At 36.8% G+C, this 9,743-nt stretch overlaps 1 long non-coding RNA gene across 1 annotated transcript; it reads left to right on the plus strand.

Annotated features, from left to right (window-relative positions):
- The first annotated feature begins 2,629 nt into the window (after nt 1–2,629).
- On the plus strand, nt 2,630–4,047 carry LOC107818738 (uncharacterized). Its single transcript, XR_012698631.1, has 3 exons — nt 2,630–3,504; nt 3,594–3,666; nt 3,738–4,047. It is a non-coding gene; the product is annotated as an uncharacterized LOC107818738 (long non-coding RNA).
- The last annotated feature ends 5,696 nt before the right edge of the window (nt 4,048–9,743 follow it).

Raw genomic sequence — 9,743 nt, forward strand, 5'->3', positions numbered from 1 at the left:
TCGTCTGATAAATATGTGAAACTTCCATAAAAGAATGTTTTATTTTTCTGAGAATTCGATTTTATCCATCATATAAAATATAAACTAGAGACAACACCAAAAGATTGATAATACGTGATTGTGCACCTATGTACCTTGTGTAATTATATTGCATTTCACCTATTGGATTTTATTGCTAATTAAACAGTTACCTAATTTATATTGCAGTTAATTAAGATATTGTCTTCTACTAATTAAGTAGTTATCTAATTTCAAATCCCTTGGTTACAGATATCTCATCGAGCAATCTTAAGTCTCATCAAACAATCTTAAGCAGGCGCTATCTGCTGCCTTTCTCAAATAGTGCTAATACATATGTTTTAGAATTTGAGTATGGCCAATAATCTAATATTCCATTTTCTTTCTTAATATTTGTTTTTAATAATGGATAAGTGTGTTTCCTCATCACTTCAATTTATGAATATCGGTGCATTTACATGTTAAAAAAATAATAGCATTTGCATGCTCCTTTGTATACCGTATTTTTTTAATAATATTTTTTTATGAAAAATTATATTAATATTCTTCGCGCATCGCGCGGGTTCGGATATTAGTAAGCACTAATAGAAAGAGATTTAAACTTGTAGAAAAGTATGGAGGACAAGCAAAACTTGCTCCGCTAATAAAATACCTTTGTAGACAATAAATTTTGCGTCAAGAAAATAAAATCAAGACAAAAAAATATTGTAACAATCGTAGTATTTTATTTCAAATATTTGAGTGTTACAATCTCTATGAATCCTCTGATTCTACTTTTCCAATGTAAATTCAAGGGCCTTTGAGTTTGATCTTGAATCTATATTTGTTGTCACGAACGATGATTTTGAATTCAACTAGCACGAACTTTGATTTGAACTCGTACTCCTTGAACCTTGTTGTTCTTTGTTCTTGAGCTTGAACTTGATTTCTTGAACTTGAACTTGATTGCTTGAAGCTTGAAACTTGTAGAGAAATTTGTGGCTTTTGATCCACGAGCTATCTTTTGCTTCTTGTTATAACTTCTAGTCTTTTTTCTGGGTTATGAAGACCCCTATTTATAATTGTGGGAGGGAAGAGTTATGATAAGAACAAACTCTTTCCGACCAATCAAATTGAAGTGTGACAATGCCGCATTTGATTGGCCCGAACATGTCATTGGCACACGTGGCGCGGTTTCATTGGCCTTTTAATTTGACCTGGCATGCCTTGTCATTTTGACACGTGACATGATCCTATTGGCTTTTCCGTTTGACTTGTCGTGCCACGTCATTTGGCATGTGTCACCAAACTGGGCCACTAGGAAGATGATATCTTGGGCCTAATGAGGTGGGCTCATTATTTGTAGCCCAATTAAATGGGCTAGCCCAATAACATTGGACTTATATAATTAATCCAATTATATTAGCCCAAAATATTTATTTGGACTAATATATTTAAAATATAATCCAAGTTATTTATAGAATTTGAATCCAATAAATTTTACATCCCTACAACCTTCATCTTCAACTGAATGTTAGGAGTTCCATCACACTGATTATTATACCTTCACGTCACGGAGGTAAGAAAGAAAAATAAAATGCACAATAAATTTTCATCAGGACCGGCTCACCCTCTAGGCCAGTGACGCCACGGCTTTTTTTCTTATAAGTATTAGGATAGTGGATTTTTTCTTTATAATCAAAATTGATTATTTGGTCTCACATTAAACTTGACAAATTAAAAATACTTCATTGAAATCAGTACAGATTAGTGAAGAATCATCAAAAACTAAAAGTGTTAATGCTATATTTGATTGCATTTGAGAAGAATATAAAACACAATGCCGTAATAAACGTAAACATGTATAAAAAAAATAATTTGACCAGAATATTGACAATAAACTGATAAAAAAAAATTTAAAAAAATCATATCATCTTCAAAAACTCATTTTTTTTTCTAGTGCAACCAAATCTATGTCCAAACGCTAGTTTAAGATCACTACATGATTAGAATCTAAAATATTAATGCCTTAAGCGTTAAAGTTTCTTAAAAAAATAGTCATTATGACAGTGTTGGCTTAAACTTATTTAAACTAAAAGTATTAAGGGAAATAGTACAAGTAGATAGTAATACTTTAATAGATATACCGAATAAAATAAAATGATTTGATTCTTTTTCAAATACTTATATTATTTGGAATAATGTTAATACCTCCTGTGACAATTGTCTTTACAAAGTTTTTTAAAATTAAAATTGATAAATGCTCAATAATGTGTCAAGTGAAATAAAATGGATTGATTATATTATAAATTGAAAAGGAAATTATTAATAGATTCGCATTTCAAATAATTAGAAAATCGAAACTATTAAGTACACATATGTATAAAAAAATTAAGGTCTCTCTTTTTTATTTTTTTTGGCTTTAGGCCACAAATAGTATCGAGCTGCCCTGCTTTTCATGTAATTGCCTTTCTAAACTTTGAACAACCGTTATTATATCCTTATTCTACATATAAGACTACCCCTATGCCTCAAAGGTTATTTCTAAACTTTCCCTAGGTCGTTGAGTAATATTAGTAAAATATGAGTTCAGAAAACAGCAAAACCAAAAGACAAAATCAAGATTATATTTGTCCAAGGGAAGAAGAAGAAGAGTGAAAGCAGCGGTAGAAGAAGAATGAGGGATACGACAAAAATGAAAGCGCTGAGATCTGGGTTAGTAGTAATTGGAGCTGTAGCATTTGGTTACCTGAATTTGCAGCTAATGTTCAAGCCCTTTCTTGAGAAAACACAGTCACAACAAGCTCTCCTCCACTCTGAATCATCCCAACAACAACAATCCGAGTCAGACCAAAGCTTATGACTATTTCATTTTAAGTTATGGTTCATTTTATGTAATGCTTTTGCTTTTTTTTCTTGATCCCATGTGGAAAAACTGGTTCAATATTTATAATTTTCAGCCCTGTAGCTCTTTTCTTATAATTCATTGTTTAAAGGTTATGGTGCCAACTCACTATTATCCATATTATGTAGCTGATCCTAATGATTGTTAAGTATGTTTACGACAAAGTAGGAGTCGGAATACATTACAAAGGGATTAAAAGGATACTAGAGTATCAATCCTAGGGCTTGAACCTGTGACATAAAGCAATTTTTAACCCCTTCTCCACTACACTGAAATCTTTCCTTTTGTCAAGGGGATTCAATTGTTTCCATTTAATAAAAAAAGTTGTTTTTGCCGTATTGTGGAATGTAATTTTCCGGCCAAGTGGATTCAATTGAACCCCTTGACGACACCTAGCTCTATTCTTGGTTTATCCAGCCAAATGGTGGATTCAGTATTTTAAGTCAGTGGGTGGAGTAGCAATGTGTCTACTGCTTCTTTGTTTCAATTGTTTTTTTTTTTCACAATTGATTTGGACTTAGCATAAATGTATATTCAAAAAAAAATGTATGCACATCTACGGTCGAAGGCAGTGGGTGCATCTGCACAATGCGGCCGTCCTGGTAAATCATCCCATTTTTGTGTCAAAAGCTCTTTATTGGATTAAATTCTTGCTCATAGAAGTCTGAATTTGAAACTTATTTTTAAGTAGAAAGGAAAAAAATCTTGTCTTTGGAGGTGGACCAAGGCAGTTATTTCTTGGCCATGCTAATAAAGGATAGGAGGTAAATCTTTCTCTAGCTTTTTTTTTTGTTCCAATATTTTGTGGTATTTGATATTGTAAGTAATGCTGCAGGTGCTGATTGTGTGTTTGGATGTGAGTTGGGATAAGGAAGTCAGGGTCTTAGGAAACATGATTTGGCATGGGATAGAGAGTTGGAAATGGGGACTCTATCAAGCTTTGGCTATTTGATTATTTCTATACTGTATCTAATAGTAGCCCCATGTTTTGGTGAGTGATTAAATTACTGATTTTCTTTTCGGCGATTTTAACCAATTTTATCTTCAACTCCTTTATTCTATTTCAAGAGCTAAGGAATCAATGGCACTTTGTATTAGGTGTAAGAGGTGACATGAAAATGATCATTGATTTCTTGAGCTGCTAATCTGCTATACAAATGGTTTTGGTTACTTAATTGTTGATCTTCTTTTGCTATGTTCTCAAACTGACAGAATCTCTAACTGAAGCAGAGGAAATTTTTGTTTCAAGTAGCTGCTAGACGAGTAAGGTGCCTAGGTGTCTTTATTTCATTTCGATAGTGGCTTTTTATGGCAGTGTCATGGTTGTTATTGTGTAACAGTGTTGGAGAACATAGGTTTAGAGGTTTACTTTACCTCTTTTGCAGAAAAGAGGTTTCAATTTAAGCAATAGGTTTGACACAGTGTTGGAGAAATTTCTCCCATTGACCAACTTCAACCATTTCCACTTACTTAATAACCAGGACTTATGTATTTGAAGCGATGCCACCTACCAAAATATGTATCGGAAAATGAGGACCTGAATGGAGAATATGAGATACAATTGTTTGGGTTTTAAGATTCTGAAGTATCTGCAGGATTTGGAATTGAATGCTAATCAGACTTTCCCGTAAGATTTAAAGAAAGAACTATGGGGATATTATATACTGGAATAGGCTAAATATTCGTTTTCCTGTGGTTAGCTGCTTAGAGAGCATTTTAACATTTATACCCGAGTTCACAAACAAAGATAAAAAGAGGGGGATATTGCATTATTGGTGTGTATTCTGCATAGAGCCAAGAGAAGAACTGAATCACCTTTGCTACATGTTCACGTTGTGATATAGCTGCCTGGATTCAGGGCGATACTAGAATGATCATTTTATTACTTCGAATGTGGTCCTTGTCGAATTGTTTTGGTTCCTTGAATGTTCACTTCTTTCTATAAGTTCTTAAATAAATAAAAGGTTCAACTGAAACAGAGGAAATTAGTGATTTAAATACCTACTAGAGTAGTACAGTGCCTAGGTGTCTTCATTTTGCTTCTGTAGTGGCCTTTTGATGGCTGTATCATTGTTGTTTTTATACAATGGTGTGGAGAAATAGAGGCTTGGAGGGATAGTAGAAATTCTTAAGGAGACACCGATCTTAACTATTTACCTCACTTGGAGGAAGATAAAAAATGCAGTAGCTCACCCTCGGAGAACTTCAAGACTTTGGCTCATTAGTAAGAGCGTAGCTCGTGATATGTGGGTTAGGTGCACGTCATGAGTTTGATCCTTGTAGCAGACAAAAATCTAGTATTTAAGTAGGGAAGGATAGAGGCGCAGTTCCATTATCCACTGAGTTTTGAACCGTGCGTCAACTGGCCCTTGGGATTTCTCGGTTACTAAAAAAAAAAAAGAAGCTGCTAACACTTGGAGAAGAATAGGATGGTTATTATGAGATTTCAGGCGGAGCTTTCAGAGAATATATATTTTCTTGTAGGTATTAGCGGGAGAAATTCAAAAATAGCCAGATTTACAAGTGGTAATTGAAAAATAGCCACAGTTTCAAAAGTAATCGAAATTTAGCCACTTTTCATGTAAAGATAAATTTGAACGAAAACACTGTTCAAAATACGGAAAATATTCCAGCATAATATAGTGGAGCTCCGGTATAGTTCCATTATAATATACTGGTCCAGCATAATATGCTGGAAGTTCATACACAGGTACTCCAATCTCCAGTATATTATGCTGGAACTTTCCGCGTGTTGGAGTTTCAGCATAATATGCTGGAAGTTCATACACAGGTGCACCAATCTCCAGTATATTATGCTGGACCGGTCCGTGTTACAGCAAAATAGTGGCTATTTTTCAATGACTTCGCAAACGTTGGCTATTTTTGAATTACCAGTCCGAAAACTGACTAGCCCGTGTTATTTTTACGCTAATAAGAGGAAGTTTTACATATGATTGGGAGGAACTTCTCCTAAAGAGCAGCTTGAACAATTTCCATTTAGTTAGTATAGGACTAATGTATCAGACATGAATGGAAAATTGTAGATGCAGTTGTTTGGGTTAGTAAGGATTTTGATTTAGATGCTAATTAGGAGTTTCTTTCGAAGATCAACCAAGCAAGAATTAATTTGGGAGATTGGATATAAGCTGGTTGGAGTATGCAAAGTTTGTATAGTTGGCAGCGTAGAAAGCATTTTAACATTAGATACCTCAGTTCACAAATACAAATTGAGAGAGGGAGATTTTGCTTGCTTGGTGTGTATTCTGCTTAGAGTCAGGAGAAGAACTGAATCTGCTTTAGAGTCAGGATAAAAACTGAATCAACCGTATAACAGTAAGTGTCTAGTTTTATAGCCCACATTCATATCCAAGTGATTAGATGAGTTGTGTAGAAAAACATTTCTTCTGCCCATATATGTTCCCCCATACTTTGCAAGTAAATACAATAAGCTTACTTTTAAGTTATCGTAATTAAGGAGAAGAATAAGAGAGAGGATTTTAACAGGTGATAGAGAGGAATTCAAAGGCATCTAATTGAGGTGGAGGTAAATGATGAAAGTGGCACTCATCTAACAGGCACTCCACAAATGGGGCCACAATATCTAAGTTTGGATGAATGAGGGCCCTAATCCTCCTCATCGACAATCATGGACTCTTGCTCTGCTATCTTGGAGTAGCTTTCAGTCATAATTATGTTTATTGGCTATTACTTTGTTAACAATGCATACATCTCACATAAGTGGAGACATTTGCATTTGTGTGAAGAAGCATGCTTTCACTCATACATATGGTGAAAGAAAGCTACATAATTTTAAACAGATGGATATAGAAAGGAGACTCCTTGATGCAGATGTCATGTCATCTGATTGTTTTCGCTATATTTTCAACATTTGCAAAGTATAATTTTACACTTACTGTTGGTAATATTAGGTTTGCAATTGTCAGGTTTAATGTCACGACCCAAAACTAACCCTTGTAGTGATGGCACCTATCGTCGAACTAGGCAAGCCGACTCATTTCCAAAAACAAAACGATATTTTCATTTCAAAGAAAATTTCAAGGTTATTTTACAAAAAACCTCCATTTAAAGAGTTCAAATAAAAAAAAACAGAAGTGCGGAAAAAAAAGCCCGACATCGGGGTGTCACTAGCCATGAGCATCTACTATAATCTGTCTAACAATATCAAGGCTAACTCAGCCTGAAAAATAGCTAAATACTACTAGAGGAAGATAAGAGGGAGAAGAGCAGGGGCTGCGATCGCCAAACAGCTACCTTGCTATCTCCAAGAAAATCTACAACCAGAACACTCAATAACCGCTACCGTGTCCAGCTACACCTGAATCTGCACGCAAGGTGCAGGGAGTAACGTGAGTACGCCAACTCAGTAAGTAACAACAATAAATAAAGACTGAGTAGTAGTGACGAGTAATAAAGCATATAACGTTCATATTAGGAAATCCCAGTAAAATACCACATGCTCTTAAAAATCAGGATTTGAATCAAACATCTCGTTTAAACCCAGTTCCAGTAAAAATTATTTAAAGACATTTTTCCAACAGTTTTTCAAACAAAGGCTCGATGCAAAGGTGAGCAAAATGATAAAAATCATAAACAGCCCCTCGGGCAAACCTCACAGTCACTCTTGCCACTCGGGGATACCTCACAATCACTCTTGCCACTCGGGCATACCTCACAGTCACTCAGCACTCGGCACTCGCACTCAGTAGGTACCTGCGCTCACTGGGGGTGTGTACAGACTCCGGAGGGGATCCTTCATCCCAAGCGCTATAATCTGCACGGACAACTCACGTGCGATAATAATAAAGTATGTTGCAGGCGGGCAGCCCCGATCCACACTCATCCTCACCAATCAGACCCTCGGCCTCACTCAGTCACAAGTATGCTGCAGGCGGGCAACCCCGATCCACACTCATCCTCACCCATCAGGCCACTCGGGCATTTCAGTAAAACAGGGCATTCGGCCCAAAATATTTGACTGGGTTATGCAGTAAACAAGTATAACCATGACTGAGTATAGATTTTCAATCGAAAACAGTGAGAGGATGATACAAAACAGCCCCTAAGGGTCCAAACAGCATTGGCGCAAGGCCCAAACATGGCATTCAGCCTAATTTACAGAAATTCTTTCTAAATCATATAAGTATCAACGGTTTAAACAAGTATGCAACTTTGCAGTTGCTACGGGGCGAACCAAGTCACAAATCTCCAACAGTGCACGCCCACACGCCCGTCACCTAGCATGTGCGTCACTAAAAATAGTAGAATGATACAAAATCTGGGGTTTCATACCCTCAGGACTAGATTTACACTCGTTACTTACCTCAAACCGGTCAAATCTCTAACCCGCAAGGCTCTTGCCTCTGGACTCAGCCTCCAAATGCTCCAAATCTATTCATAATCAGTATAATACCATCAATATATACTAATGGAATGAATTTCACAAGAAAAGCTTCAAAATTAGACCAAAACCCGAAATTGGCTCAAAAATCGCCTGTGGGGCCCACTTCTCGGAACCCGACAAAAGTTATAAAATTCGAAAACCCATCCAACCACGAGTCTACCCATACCAATTTTACCAAAATCCGACCTTAACTCGACCCTCAAATCTACAAATCTTATTCCCAAATTTCTAAGTTTCAATCTCTGATTTACACCTCAAAATCATGAAATCTAGTCTGATTACTCGATGATAATTCAATATTATGGAGTAGAAATGATCACAAGGGACTTACCTCAAGTTTTCCTTGAAAATATAACAAAAATCGCCTCTCCCTAAGCTCCAATTTGTCAAAAATGGCAAATGGGATGAAACTCCCGTTTTTATAATTCTGCCCAAACATCCTCGGTTCTGCCTCAATCTTGGCCTTCGATCGAGGTCCTCGATCCTGGTTCTCGATCATGCCTTCGATCGTGACCCTCGACCCTGGGCTCGATCATGTCTTCGATCGTGACCCTCGACCCTGAGCTCGATCATTCCTTCGATCGTGACCCTCGACCCTGGGCTCAATCATGCCTTCGATCGTGACCCTCGACCCTGGGCTCGATCGTGGCCCTCGACCTTGAGCTCGATCTGGGCTTCGATCGTGGCCATCGACCCTGAGCTCGATCTGGGCTCGATTCTGCGCAGAAGCAATTTCCAACAGAAGGAAATTGCAGCAGCTGTTCTAGTTCAATTTTTGATCCGTTAACCATCCGAAACTCACCCGAGGCCCTCGGGACCTCAACCAAATATACCAACAAGTCCTAAAACATCATACGAACTTAGTCGTATCCTCAAATCACCTCAAACAACGCTAAAACCATGAATTACACCCCAATTCAAGCCTAATGAACTTTGAAATTTCTAATTTCTACAAACAACTCCGGAACCTATCAAATCACGTTCGATTGACCTCAAATTTTGCACACAAGTCCTAAATGACATAACAGGGGTATTTCAATTTTTAGAATCAGATTCCGACCCCGATATCAAAAAGTCAACCCCCCGGTCAAACTTCTCAAAATAAAACTTTCGGCATTTCAAGCCTAATTCCTCTACAGACTTTCAAATAATATTCCGGACACGCTCCTAAGCCCAAAATCACCATACGGAGCTATTGGAATCATCAAAATTCAAATCCGAGGTCGTTTACATATAGGTCCATATCCGGTCCATTTTTCTAACTTAAAATTTTCAATTATGAGACTAAGTGTCTCATTTCACCCCGAGTCCCTTCCGGACTCGAACCAACTAACCCGATATAATATAATATAGCTGAATAACACAAAAAGAAGTAGGAATGGGGAAAACAGGGTTATAACTCTCGAAATGACTAGCCGG

Source organism: Nicotiana tabacum, chromosome 14 (assembly GCF_000715075.1).
Source record: "Nicotiana tabacum cultivar K326 chromosome 14, ASM71507v2, whole genome shotgun sequence".
NCBI lineage: Eukaryota > Viridiplantae > Streptophyta > Magnoliopsida > Solanales > Solanaceae > Nicotiana > Nicotiana tabacum.